This window comes from Heterocephalus glaber, unplaced genomic scaffold, assembly GCF_053883595.1.
Source record: "Heterocephalus glaber isolate CG9 unplaced genomic scaffold, H.glaber_assembly_v1.0 deba00000621, whole genome shotgun sequence".
NCBI lineage: Eukaryota > Metazoa > Chordata > Mammalia > Rodentia > Bathyergidae > Heterocephalus > Heterocephalus glaber.
In genome coordinates, this window is record NW_028258153.1 from 20,232,459 (window position 1) to 20,247,662 (window position 15,204).

The 15,204-nt window shown below is 36.4% G+C and overlaps 1 protein-coding gene and 1 pseudogene across 21 annotated transcripts in view; both read right to left on the reverse strand.

The window, feature by feature from the left end:
* The window catches only part of Pard3b (par-3 family cell polarity regulator beta), a 1,069,040-nt gene that overhangs the window by 1,039,444 nt on the left and 14,392 nt on the right, over positions 1–15,204 (reverse strand). The gene's annotated exons all lie outside the window — the stretch shown is intronic.
* LOC147829384 (cold shock domain-containing protein E1 pseudogene) overlaps positions 1–15,204 on the reverse strand; it is a 67,256-nt pseudogene that overhangs the window by 37,908 nt on the left and 14,144 nt on the right. The window contains exon 1 of the transcript XR_015449089.1: positions 1–15,204. This exon is cut by the window's left edge and continues 37,908 nt beyond it; it is cut by the window's right edge and continues 14,144 nt beyond it. The product of XR_015449089.1 is annotated as a cold shock domain-containing protein E1 pseudogene (transcript).

The following is a 15,204-nucleotide window of genomic DNA, read 5'->3' on the forward strand; positions in this document are numbered from 1 at the left end:
CTTATTTTAGCTCCAATGGCAGGCAAAATTTCTGACACATGTGCGCCAACCAATGTGAATAAATAGCTGGCTTCATAACTTTTATTTACAAAATTTAAACTGTTATCTAGTGTGTCTACTTGTTGAATCAGAAGGCCAAACAACTGTGATAACATTAGGAAAGGATATATATTTACTGCATTTACACAAGTATTTCTGAAAGTAAATTAAACATATAAACATTGCTTTTTAAAGGGTTTTTGATCCAATGTCTTAAACATGTCAGGCAGCCCAGAAGTTAGACTTATCATTATGAACATTAACTCATGTTCTGGGTTAAAATTCAAGGAAAGTCTAGGGAACTTCTGGTGGAGCGAGAGGGCTACATCCTGCAGAGTAAGAGGCCCCTCCAGCTTGGTCCTTCCCTCCCCTCCTCTTCCCTAACAATGTCTGTAGCTCTCCCCTCCTCCACACTGCAGGTACCCTCCTCTTCACCTTCCTCTGAGTCTCTTTTCATCCTCTCTTATAGAACATGTAGAAGCCAGGCACCCCACTTCTCAGAAAGCTTTCATCTCAAAACTCATCCCTCATCATAAAAGCATTGTGTCCCTCTGAGAAAGCTGACTACGTGCTTTGTTCTCTGTGTAATTCGGCCACTATCACTTCTGAACTCTTGACTTTACTTTTGGTTTCCCCTACCCCAATAGTATCCATAAAGTTACTCAAAGGTTGATCTCAGGAAAATGATGTTTCCTTTCAGAATTAAAGAATAAAAGCTACGTGATTATGAGTCAACCCTTCCATTTCTTCTGCAGCAGTTCACTTTGACTGATCTCCTCAGTCACACCTATACAGCCACAGCAATAACAAATACAAACATTATGTAATTCTGGGCAGCAATAAATATCACAGATCTAAGCATTTTTTATGTTATAATATTTCAAAGATCATAATAATTTGATCCAAAGTTTATTCTTTGGCTACTTACTGATATGCTTTAAGTGCTTTCTGTATACTTTTCATTTGATGAATAAAACAATAAGCAAACAAAATGAGGCATTTTGCTTTCAAGGTGGTTACAATCTAACTAGAGATGAGATATGTATATCTCAGAAAATTTATTTTCCAAATAAATTAAATGTGCAAACAGAATTTCAATGTATTAACTCTACTTTAAGGAGAAAAAATCTTATGAGAAACTTAGAGCTTAGAAACTATTTGCATGAAAATACACACTGCTAATTACAAATGAGTCATCTATTCATGATATTTCATCATAATAGGCCCCTGAAAGACCACTCCTTGGCAGCATGTCGAGTTAGTACTTAGAAATTGCACTTTAAAGTAATAAATCAGACAATAAGAAAAACAGTTTTATGGCTGGGGAGGTTCCTTAGAGATATGCTAGTCTATGCCTAAGTCTTCAGAAGTTCAAAGGCCTTGCTCATGTTTTCAGAGCTCATTCATATTCACAGAAAAACTGAACTATACCCAGATCCCAGACTCCATGTCCAGTACTCTTCCTAAAACCACACATGGATCTATTTGACTTTCTTTCCTAGCCAGTCTAAATTAATGGGTTTTCTATTCTAAATATGGCTGGAAGTTAGAAATAATATATACAGAAATCTAACTAATCCCAGTAGGATTTACACGTTTCAATAATAACAAAATACTTGTTTGATCTTTAGTTTTTCCTACCTCCCAAGACATCCCATGTACTGGACCCAGCAATCTATCTGAAACACTGCTCTGAGAATTATCAGTATCATTTCACTATCACTTCCTTCCCTGGCCTCTGGAATAAAGTTCCAATCCAGCCAGTCAAGACTGTTCCTGAGAAGTCCCCAGGTCACAATATTCTCAATCACCGATCCTCCAAGACTGAACCCCTTATTCCAGCTGGATAGATATCACCATGACCTGAAAGACAATGAAGGTGGCAAATTTTATTCCACTCGCTATTCTTTGGCAAGTTAAGATAGCTGTAGGAGGATGTACAAAGCAGCATGTTTATCAATGTGAAGGTTAATATCAACAGTAAAAGTAAGGTATGATCCAGCCCCATTAGGAACCTATAACTCTCTCCTTCACAAACCTGGACAGATTTTCTATACTTCCTCCTTCACTGCCCATTGGGAGTAATAAACCAGACACTCTCTGGTCACAGGTGTGGCTCATTCAGAGTACAATAAGCTTTCCCTCAGAATTCTAGCTCCATCAGCACTGCTCAGCAGACAAGTCTCCAGTCATGGAAACCACTGTTCCAAGTCTCCTATGTTACTATTATACACTTACATACATTTAAATCTTAGCCCTATAGTCCAGCTACTAACAGCAGACAACATGGGAAATGTGCAGAAAAGCACTTTCTTGGGTGCCATCTTGACATTGTTGAACATGGTGATGTGTGAGGCTCGAGATGGAAACACCATCCTGTGCTCAGAGCACTCCACATCGAGGATCACCTTGCCTCCCCATGCACGCACATGTCGTTTTCTTACTTTCTTTCCTCATTCTCCTCCCCATAGATTTTCACTTAACGATTTAACACGGGACTCATAATTGTATACCTCATGATGTTAAAGCCAAAGAGAGAGAAACTAAAATTTCTCTTGAATAACTTTTATACAAAGACATTTGTGATCTTATCGTATAATTATCTACTCAAACAAAATGGCATAACAAAGAAGGCCAGGCAGAGCCACACCTGTCTGCTACATGGATGTAGCATGTTTAGTTAAACAATGATACACAGTCCATACTCCCTTTTGACTAATCACATGATGACTGATGTTCACTTCTCTGTGTTACACATCTTGTAGTTTCAACCTATCTGTTGATACTCATATATAATATTATTTAAACACTCAAATCTATTCTGTGAAGTAGAATATAAAGAAAAGCATTATGATTTTAAATTGAATCTAGATCAGTGATGTGAACCTTTTAGAGCTTTCAATGATACAGTCTGCTATAGCACACCTGCCATAGGTTCACCTCTACTGATCTAAATCAATGTGGAAAAGATGTCGTATTCTAATGATGACTTATCACAACTTTTGTTTCATTGAAAATAGAAATATGAGGTGTAGAAGACATGAGCTATACACATGGAGACAATATTTAGAGCTGCTCTTTGCAAGAACGCCTAAATATGTAAACATCAGTGAAAGCAAAAAGGTGAGGCAGCCCGGACCTCAGGTGAGTCTGCAATTCAGCTCAATTTCTCCCAATGTTCAAAATAAATCTTTCTCACTGAATGTTGACATTTTAAGTATGTTATCATAAGTGATGTTATACTTGGGTCATAAAATACAAAATGATGTGTCTGATACATATAATTTTTTCATTAATAAAACTTCAATAATTTTGAGACTAGTTTGTTGATTTCTTATTCTATTATTCTAAGCATACTCATATGATTCTCTGAATGCCAATACATTTTAACTATACAATACAATATATTTAACTGTTTTAAAAGATTGTACCTGCTGCATTAGAGAAATCTATGAACTTGAAGCCTGATACACACACATTCCTTAGGGTGATCTTAAAAATACTGAAGATTAAGAACAGACTTAATCTATTCATCTTCTCAGAAAAAGTATGATTTGTTCCCACCTTCTGTTGAAAGGCTTGCAGAGATCTCTAGTCAGTGACAAAACTATACTCCTCTTCCTTCTTAATTCTATGTCAACTAATTCATCTGTTATTCTGTTTTCTGCGGTTTTAAAATAAAAACTTTGGGACCCCCGCCAGCAGACAGGAGGTAAGCCATTCCCAGAGCACCCTGCAAAACTATCTTCCAAAATTGATGGAGAAATTAGACACTTTCATGACAAAGAGCACCTTAGGAACTTCATGAATACCAAACCAGCACTACAAAAATTTTAGACAATATCCAAGGAAAAGACAATGACGATCACAACCCCAGGAAGCACAGCAGAATGAATCCATCAGAGGCGACAAGAAATTACATACAAAGGGGGAGAATCCAACAAACAGAAAAAGTCATGACAAGGATAAGTCAATGTGTATCAGTTATAACCATCAATGTTAATGGTCTCAACTCACAAATCAAAATAAATAGACTGGCAGAATGGGTCAAGAAGCAAATTCCAACAATATGCTGCATACAAGAAACACACTTAATTCAAAAAGAAACTCATAGACTGAAAGTTAAAGGGTGGAAAACAATACCCATGCGATGGGAACATGAAAAAAAGCAGAAGTAGCTATCCTCTTTGCAGATCAAGTAGATTTCAAACCAACACTGATTAAGAGAGACAAAGAAGGACACTACATCCTTGTAAAGGGAACAATCCAAGAGGAAGAGATGACAATCACAAATATATATGCACTAAATGCTAGTGCACCCAAGTATATAAAACAAATACTAATGGACATGAAAAGTCATATATGCATTAAAACAATAGTAGTAGGGGACTTGAATACCCTACTGTCACAAATACATAGATCAATTAGACAAAAAATAAGTAATGAACTACTAGAATTCAATCGAAATCTTCAATAAATGAATTTAACAGATGTTTACAGAGTGTTCCACCCCACAAAATCAGAAAACACATTCTTTTCAGCTGCACATGGGTCGTTCTCCACAATAGACCACATACTCACTCATAGAACATATTTAGATAAGTGTGAAAGAAATGAAGTTATCGCTTGTATATTATCAGACCATGGTGCGATGAAATTGGAGATCAATAGCAAAAGAAACCACAAGAATTTCAGAAACACATAGAAATTGAACAACACACTTCTGAAAAACCAAGGGGTCACACAGGAAATTAAAGAAGAAATCAGACAGTTCCTTCAATTAAATGACAATGACAATACAACATATTGGAATCTATGGGACACAATGAAAGCAGTCTTACGAGGGAAATTCATAGCAGTGAATATTCATATTAGGAATACAGAGCGAGCCTAATGAAAAAACCTGATGCTGAACCTCAAGCTTCTAGAAAAAGAAGAGCAGGACAAACCCAAAGCTCATACAGGAGAAAAAATTATAAAGATCAGAGCAGAAATGAATTCAATGGAAACTAAGAGAACAATACAAAAAAATTAATGAAGCCAAGAGTTGGTTCTTCAAAAGAATAAACAAAACTGACAAACCCTTAGCCAACCTTATCAGAAAAAGAAAAGAAAAGGCCCAAATCCATGCAATTAGGAAAGAAAAGGGTGAAATTACAACAGACCTAGCAGAAATCCAGAGGATCATCAATACCTATTTAAAGAACCTATACAGCAATAAGATGGAAAACACAGAAGAAATGGACAGATTCCTAGATACATATAAATTACCAAAGTTGAATGAAAATTCTAAATGACCCAATATCAATCAATGAAACTGAAAACGAAATTAAAAACTTAACAACTAGGAAAATCGCAGGTCCTGATGGCTTCATTGCTGAATTCTACAAGACATTTAGAGAGGAACTACTGCCACTACTGGTTAAACTCTTCAATGAAATTGAAAGGGAAGCAATACTTCCTAATTCCTTCCTGGAAGCAAGCATCACCTTGATCCACAAAGCAGAGAAAGACCCAACAGAAAAAGGGAACTATAGGCCAATCTCACTCATGAACATAGATGCAAAAATTCTGAATAAGATACTGGAAAATAGAATGCAGAAGATCATCAAGAAGATCATACACCCTGACCAAGTGGGATTCATCCTAGGGATGCAGGGATGGTTTAACATATGCAAATAAATAAATGTAATATACTGTATCAATAAAGCCAAGGACAAAAATCATATGAGCATCTCAGAAGATGCAGAAAAAGCATTTGACAAAATCCAACAAGCATTTATGATAAACACCCTACCAAAAATTGGAAGAGATGGTCTCTACCTCAATCTGATAAAAGCCATCTATGAAAAACCAACAGCCAGTATCATACTAAATGGTCAAAACTGAAATCCTTCACACTAAAATCAGGAACAAGACAAGGATGTCCACTATTATCACTCCTCTTCAATATAGTTTTGGAAACATTAGCCACAGCAATTAGACAAGAGAAAGAAATAAAAGGAATAAAGATAGGAAATGAAGAAGGCAAATTGTCATTATTTGCAGATGACATGATACTCTATATAGAAGACCCCAAGAACTACACCAAAAGTCTTCTAGATTTAATAACAAAATTCAGTAGAGTAGCTGGATACAAGAGCAACATACAAAAATCAATAGGTATCCTCTATATGAACAACAGAGTCACTGAAACAGAAATAGGGCAAACAATTCCTTTCACAATAGCATCCAAGAAACTGAAATACCTAGTAATCAACCAGCAAAAGAAATCAAAGACCTCTTCTCTGAAAACTATAGCACTCTGAAAGGAGAGATTAAAGAGGATATTAGAAAATGGAAAGACATCCCCTGCTACTGGGTAGGAAGGATCAACATAGTAAAAATGGCCATACTTCCAAAACTGCTATATAGATTCAATGCAATCCCAATTTAAATCCCAGCACCATACTTCATGGTCCTTGAGAAAAAAATCCAAAAATTCATTTAGAACAAGAGACCCAGAATAGCAAAAGCAATTCTAGGTAACAGAGACACGGCAGGGGGCATCACAACCCCCAACTTGAAACTATACTACAAAGCTACTCTGATAAACACAGCACGGTACTGGCAAAGAAACAGATGTGAGGAACAGTGGAACAGAGCAGAAGATGCAGAAACAACTCCAGACACACTCAACCATCTCATCTTCGATAAAGGAGCCAAACACCCTCACTGGAGGAAAGATAGCCTCTTTAATAAATGGTGCTGGAAAAATTGGGTTTCAACTTTTCAAAGATTAAAATTAGACATCTCTCACCATGCACTAAACTAAAATCCAAATGGATTAAAGATCTAAATATTAAAATAGAAACGCTGAACTGGCTGGAACAGAGCTCAGGTAGAACTGTTGAAGACATTGGTGTAGGAAAAGATTTTATGAACAGTTGCCTGTGAACTAGCACAAACAATCAACAAGCGGGATCTCTTCTTACTAAAAAGCTTCTGCACAGCAAGAAAAACCACCAGCAGTGTGAAAAGACAACACACAATGTGGGAAAAAATCTTCACCTGCTATTCCTCAGACAAAGGCCTACTATCTCAAATTTATAAAGAACTTAAAAAGATCAGACCTCCCAAATTTAAAGACCCAATCTGAAAATGGGCATCTGAAATGAACAGACATTTCTCAGACAAAGAAGTAGAAATAGCAAATAAGCATATGAAAAAATGTTCAACATCACTGGTCGTTCGAGAGATGCAAATGAAAACAACATTGAGATTCCACCTCACTCCAGAAAGAATGGCTGCTATCATGAAATCAACCAATAACAAATGCTGGTGGGGCTGTGGGGAAAGAGGAACTCTGCTTCACTGCTGGTGGGAGTGTAGACTGGTGCAACCACTGTGGAAATCAGTATGGAGATACCTCAGAGAACTAGGACTAGAAGTCCCATTTGACCCAGCTTTTCCCCTGCTGGATATCTTCCCCAAAGAATTAAAAGAATCATACCACAGTGATATATGTCCACCCACATTCATAGCAGCACAATTTGTAATAGCTAAAACTTGGAAGCAGCCCAAATGCCCATCAACTGGAGAATGGATAAAGAAAATGTGGTTTTTTTCTAAAATGGAGTACTACTCAGCCATAAAAAATTAGAAATTAGATACATTTATAGGTAAATGGATGCACACTGAGGTGATACTCTTAAGTGAAATAAATAGGACACACATGTGTAAATACCGAATCGTTTCTCTAGCGTGAGAAACTGAAAGTGTAAGGACTAAAAGGTATAATGGATAATGTGAAATAGGAAGAAAAGGGGCAAAGGGGAAGGGGAAGTTGGAGGGGTAGAGGAAAGAAAAGAAGGGAATGCCATTAATATGACAAAATGAAAAAATGGAAACAAAGTCTTTGTAAATAGGAAGGGATGGAGGGGTTGAAGGGAGGGCAGTGGAAGGGGGAAAAATAAGAGCCAAGAGAGATTATGTAAAGGTAAAAATTTCCAGTGATGAATGTCATTATATTGAATACCTAAAATGTACCAATAAAATAAAAATTAAAAAAAAAAATTTCAATATTCAATTCTTCATTTATAGCAAGTATACATAGACTAGAATTTTTTATATGTACCTTGCATTTTCTAATCCTGCTAAATTCAAATACAAGTTCTAGGGGCTCCTAGAGATTTCTTAGTATTTTCTCTGTGATGATCATTTCATCTACATATAAAGATTTTCCTTCTACCTTGCCAATCTTATCCTAATTGTGTCATTTTATTGCCAGACTATTTTGGTGGGGCCAAGGTCTCAAAGTTTAATGGACATATGAGGACTAGGCATATCTGCCCTTGTTCCCCACCTTAAGGAGATAGCCTGTATCTTCTCCAGTCATATAAGGAGTTTTTGCTGGAAGTATGGAGTACATGTCTTTGATCTGTAGAGAAGGTACTGTTTTACTTCTAGTCTCCTGATAGCTTTTACCATGAACAGCTGTAGAATTTAGTCCAATACTTTTTCTCCAACCAGCGACAGGATCATATGGCTTTTTCCTTTCCTCTGTTAAAATGATGACTTTTGGGGGTGGATCTTCCAATGCTGAACCAACACTGTCATCCCTATAATAAAACCACTTTCTACATACTGACAGATCTGACTTCTAATTGTTTTGTTAAACAAATTTTTATCTATGTTCATACTTTTTTCTTCTATTCTCTTTATCCAGTTTTAGGATTAGCACAATCTTGATTTCCTACAATGAGGGGAGAAGTGTTCCTTCTTTTTTCTGCTTTGTTTGATATAATTTATCACTTAAAATGTGTACGAGCCTGCTGTTGTCATATAGGTAGGTTTTCAAGCTAGGAATATACTTTCTTTAATAGGTGCTATTCAAATTTTATATTTCCTCCAGAGTTAGTTTCATTAATTTGTCTTCCAAGGTACTTCTTAGAAGTCGTTAAATTTATTTCAAAAAAGATTTTTCTAATATGCTTTGTATATCTTTTTAAATTCTTTAACATCTGTGGTAAAGTCCTCTAAATCTTGATATTTTAATTTTAGAAAATGTATGATTTATATTGTGTAACAGGAAGGAAAGGTCTAAAAGAGTAGGAGAAGTGGGGGGGGGGAAGGGGAAAGGAAAGAAGAGAAAAGAAAAAATATGAGAAAAGAACAAAGTGGAAACAAAGTCTTTTCAAATAGAGAAGGGTGGAGGGGGTGGAGGGAGGGCAGAGGAAGGGGAAAAAAATAAGAACCAAGATACATTATGTAAAGGCACAAGATCCCAATGATGAATATAACTGTATTTTATACCTAAAATGTACCAATAAACTGAATGGGAAAATAAAATAAAATAAAATAAAAACTTTGGTGTAGATTGTGAAAAAAATCTTTTTGAAGTTAGCAGTAAATTTTTAAGCCAAGATCGCTATTTATACACCAATATACAGCTGTTTATATAAAACTGATGCGCTCACTAGCTGCAAACACAGTTCTAATTCTATGTGAAGCAAGCAGTTCTCTGGTTGCAGTCTGTGACCACTCTTAGTCCCAAGACTTTTCCAGGGCGTCTGCAGAGCCAGACATTTTCCAAAATTCTAAAATGTTATCTGCCCTTTATATTACCTATTCACAAATTTAATAATTTACATCTTTTCAAAAATTATTCTAAAGCTTCTAATTTTATGAAAACTATAATTTAAAATGTTACTGCTTTATTCTGAAATAAACTTGTAACTTTTCATATTTAAAGGTAGATTATTGGTTTAAAATAGAATAACTACTTTATAACCATTAAAATGGCTGTTATTTTTTTAAAAACAGCAGCAGAAAATAAACATTAGCAAGGAATCAGAGAAGCTAGAACCTATGCTCACTGCTTATATGAATGTAAAATGGTATAGCCACTGTGAAAAATAGTAGAAACCTAACAACAGAATTACTATGTGATCCAGCAATTCCACATCACATTAAAGAAGTCAGTCACAAAAGGACAAATAGTGCATGATTCCTGTCTTCATTCTTTTTCCATTGCTGAGATGCAATACTCAAAATCCACAACATAAAGGAAAAATTTATTTTGGCTCACAATTCCAGTCTATGGTCAGCTAGCTCCAACCCAGAAACAGGACAGCAAGGAAAAAGTGCTCAACCTATGGCAGCCAGGAAACAGAGAGCAAAGGGAAGAGCTAAAGAGGAAGACATATTCTTCCAGATCACAGCCCTGGTGGTCTTTCTCTTCTGACAGGCCTCTTAACAGCAACTTCAGCCATGGATTAATCAATGGATTAATCCACTATTGAGTATAGCAACCCCATGATCCAATTCCTTCCCAAACCCCAACCTCTAACAGACACATGAGACTTGAGGGGGAACATTGCAGATCTAAACCATAACATAAACCTCCTGGCCCCTAAAAACTCATGTCTATCTCACTATGCAAAATGCATTTAGTCCATCTCTAAAAGTCACCAAAGTCTTAATACTTCCAGCATTGCTGAAAAGTCCAAGTCCAAAGTCTCCTCTGAGACTCCAGACAAATTCTTAGCTGTGGGTCCCTGTTAAAAATCAAAAAGAAAGTTAAGTACCTCCAATATTCAATGGCACAGGGCAAATACTCTCATTCCAAAAGGTAAAAGATGGGGGGGAGGGGGAGGTTAAAAAGGAATCAGAGCAAAGCAAGATCTAAACCCAGGAGAGAAGCTGAGCCAGTCCCAGAACCCAGAAGGAAACTACCCCACTGCCATCCCAAGCTCCTAGGGCAGAGAAGCTGAGCTGGTCCCAGCACCTGAAAGGAAGCTACCCCTCCGCCATCCCATGCTCCTAGGGCAGAGAAGGTGAGCCGCACGTGCGCCAGAAGCACAGCCCCCCACCACCACCCCCGTGGAAATGAGAAGACATGTAAACAAGCCTCAAAAACAGACTTCGGGATCACCTACAGCAACCCCAAAGGGAAACGAGATGGAACACTCTGATACTCAACCACCTGGACTCTCTGAACCGGCAACAAAAGAGGATCTGGGAAAAATGAAATCAGAAATAATTACTCAGATAACAGCAAAGATTGTGCTCATGGTGCAAGACATGATTAATAAATCTAGAGAGGACACAGATAAAAAAAATAGAGGATCTGAGGAACATGATGGAATTCCAACATAGGAAACAAATGGAATCCATAAAACAGATGCAAACAGATTTCCAGGAGATTAAAAACTCCATCGAAAGTCTGTGCACCAGAATGAACCAATGTGAGGACAGAATTTCACATATGGAAGATAAGATTGCAATTAGTGACCAGGAAAAGAAAAATTTCTTTAAAATTGTAAAGGAACATGAGAAATCAATCCAGCAGCTGTTAGGTGATGCAAAGAAGAATAACATAGGACTGATTGGAGTCAATGAAGAAAGAGGAGAGAGTGCAGATGACATAAAAAAACTGTTCACAGAAGTGATGGCAGAAAACTTCCCAAGCAGGGGAAAAGAACTTGACATACAGATAAGTGAGGCATATAGGACTCCAGCTAGCCTTAATCAAAAAAAATCTACACATAGGCATATAATAGTTAGGATTCCAGAAATCCAACAGAAGAACAAAATTCTACAAGCAGTGAGAGAAAAGAAACAAATCACATACAAAGGAAAGCCCATCAGAATCACAGCAGACTTCTCAATGCAAACCCTCAAAGCAAGAAGAGCTTGGAGTGATGTATTTCAAGCCCTAAAGGAAAACAGCCTCCAACCTAGACTGATGTACCCTGCAAAACTATCTTTAAAAATTGATGGAGAAATAAGATACTTTCATGATAAAGAGCACCTTAGGAACTTCATGATTATCAAACCAGCACTCCAAAAAATTTTAGACAAAATCCTAGGAAAAGACAATGAGGATCACAACCCCAGAAAACCCAGTAGAATGAATCCATTGGGCGTGACAAATTAAACGCAAAAGGGGAGAATCCAACAAAAAGAAAAAGTCATGACAAGGCTTTTAAAAATTTTAACTTCATCTCCCTAATGAGTGCATAATTCAATCTTATTATTTTACTGATTAGTATTTTTCTGATTCTAGAGTTGCACACTATTCCTTGTGCTATACTGGCTATTTATCATCTTCTTAAATCTACTTTTTAATTGGGTTGTCTACTAATGAGCTCTAAGAATTCTTTATATATTCTGCTCATAGGTTATATGCTTTGGAAATATGGTCTGTTTAAGGACTACTTTTCATTTTAATGATGTCATTTAAAGTTCTAAATTTTGAAGGAATCTCATTTATCAATTTTTTTTCTTTTATACATCATGTCTCTTGTATCCTAGGTAGTTCTTGCCTACCCTGAATTCATAAACATTTTCCCTTATAATTTCTTCTAAAAGTTGTTTTCTCTCTCTTTTTTTTTTTTTTTTGGTACCAGGGATCAAACTCAGGTCCTTGTGCTTGCGCAGCAGATGGCGAAACCATTGAGCTAAATCCCCGGCCTCTTCTTAAAGTTTTATACTTTTAGGCTTTCATATTTAGGTTCATAGATCTCTTCAAGTTATTTTCATGTATGGAAATAAAGGGTTGAGGTTAATTTTTTATATACGGATATCAGGTGTTCTAGTGCTGTTTGCTGAGAACACTATCTCTTCCTCGGCTCTTGAATTGAGTTTATATTCTATAAAATGCTAATGTTAAATAATCTTTCAAAACTCAGTAGATCATATATGTGTGGTTCTGTTTCTAGATTCTCTGTTTTATTCAAATGATCTATATGTCTTTCCTTACACCAACACTGCCTTGATTACTGTAGCTTTAGAAGAAGTCTTAAAATTAGGTACTAAACATCTTCCAACACTTTTTTTTTAACTTTTCTAGGTCTTTTGTACTCCTACATAACTTTTAAATTCCAATATCCAATTCTTCATTTATAGCAAGTATACTCAGACCTGAATTTTTATATATACCTTGTGTTTTCTAATCCTGCTAAATTCAAATACAAGTTCTAGGGGCTCCTAGAGATTTCTTAGTATTTTCTCTGTGATGATCATTTCATCCACATATAAAGATTTTCCTTCTACCTTGCCAATCCTATCTTAATTGTATCATTTTATGGCCAGACTATTTTGGTGGAGCCAAGGTTTCAAAGTTTAATAGACAGATAAAGAGTAGGCATATCTGCCCTTGTTCCCCACCTTGAGGAGAAAGCATTGTATCTTCTCCATTCATATAAGGTGTTCTCACTAGAAGTATGGAGTACATGTCTTTAATCTGTTGAGAGGGTTCTGTTCTACTTCCAGTCTCCTGATAGCTTTTACCATGAACAGCTGCAGAATTTAGTCCAAAACTTTTTCTCCAACTAGTGACAGGATCATACAGCTTTTTCCTTTCCTCTGTTAAAATGATGACTTTTGGGGGTGGATCTTCCAATGCTGAACCAACACTGCCATCCCTATAACAAAGCCACTTTCTACATACTGACAGATCTGACTTCTAATAATTTGTTTTGTTAAACAAATTTCTATCTATGTCCATACTTTTTTCTTCTATTCTCTTTATCCAGTTTTAGGATTAGCACAATGTTGATTTCCTACAATGAGGGGAGAAGTGTTCCTTTTTTCTGTTTTAAATGTTTGATATAATTTATCAGTTAAAATGTGTATGAGCCTGCTGTTGTCATATAGGTAGGTTTTCAAGCTAGGAATATACTTTCTTTAATAGGTGCTATTCAAATTTTATATTTCCTCCAGAGTTAGTTTTTTGTCTTCCAAGGTACTTCTTAGAAGTTGTCAAATTTATTTCAAAACAGATTTTTGAAATATGCTTTCTATATCCTTTTAAACTCTGTAAAATCTGTAAAAAAAAAAAAAAAAAAGATAAAAACCCAGTACAGCAAACATTAAATGCTGTAGCTCTGTATGTACCACCAGAGATAGGTGGAGGTGGTGGTCATATATGAGCTCCAAAGCGCTTGGGTGGCTCCAACTCTTTGGCATTTCTGGTTGCAGTCCTCATGGCCTCTCTTGGGGTAGCTCAGCTCACTGTCTGCAGCTTTCTTCAGCACATGTTCCACATTCCTGGCATCTCAAACTACCTGAGGTTCCCATAGCATGCTTAGCCTCACTCCCACAGCTTCATATGCCACCCTGTCAGAGCTCACTGCCTGCTCTCCTGGATGGAAGCCTTCCTGACCCCACAACTCTTGCATTCTGCACACCTGCAGAACTAGCACCGTGTGGATAACACAGTGACTCGTCAAGTGAAAGACCTGACTATAAACATGAAAACTAAGCTAATATTCTACCTGCAGAATTACATTGGTGTCGTATAAGATGATTAATTGTTGCTAATATTGATTGAAGAATTTTTCTTAAAACAAAATACATGCATTATATCACAGTTTGTTTAAAAAAAGAATAAAACTATCACTTACTGGTGTTTTAGGTTATATAGCTACGAAAATCCTATCTATACTTATCTTACAAAGCCACTGAAATGCTCCTCCTTGCTTCAGCTATGTGTCTGTTGTGAGGCAGAATTTTCTTCCTAATTTCCACCAAAACAACATACTCAATTGACTGATTAAGAAAGCAGATTTGAGAATATATCCATCTAGTAAGCCAAACATCAAAGAGACTTACAAAAAGTGTTATATAGTGTTATGCTCCTCGTTAGTTTTTTTATTTCTGAAAATATAGTTATTTTCACAAAATAACTGATTTTAACTTGAATGAGCCTGCTGCTACCTTAAATCTATTAAGTTTATTTTAAATTTCTCAGTTTAAATTTCCAGTATGGTAAATATAGATTAATATAATACACAAAAAACTTTCAAGTCCTCTAAAATACCACTGCAAAGGGATGCTGGAACCAACAGATTGAGAACTACTACAATGTTTCTATTTCCTTTTTCTCTGCCTTAGAAATTTATCCTGTCTTGCCAGTTGTGGTGGTGCATGCCTGTAATCCCAGCACTTGGGGGAAGGATGGAGGAGGAGGATCACCTAGAGTTCAAGGCCAGCCTGGCCTACATAGTGAGGCCAGAGCCAGCCTGAACTACAAAGCAAGACCCTATCCAAAAAAAAAAAAAAATTAACTCATTTAGTCATTTTTCCTGTTTGGTCATTCCAGCCTACTGTTTGCTCTCTTCTAAATGCCAAAGGAACTCTTCTGTCAATGGTTGTTGCTTTCTTAATTTCCAACATGTA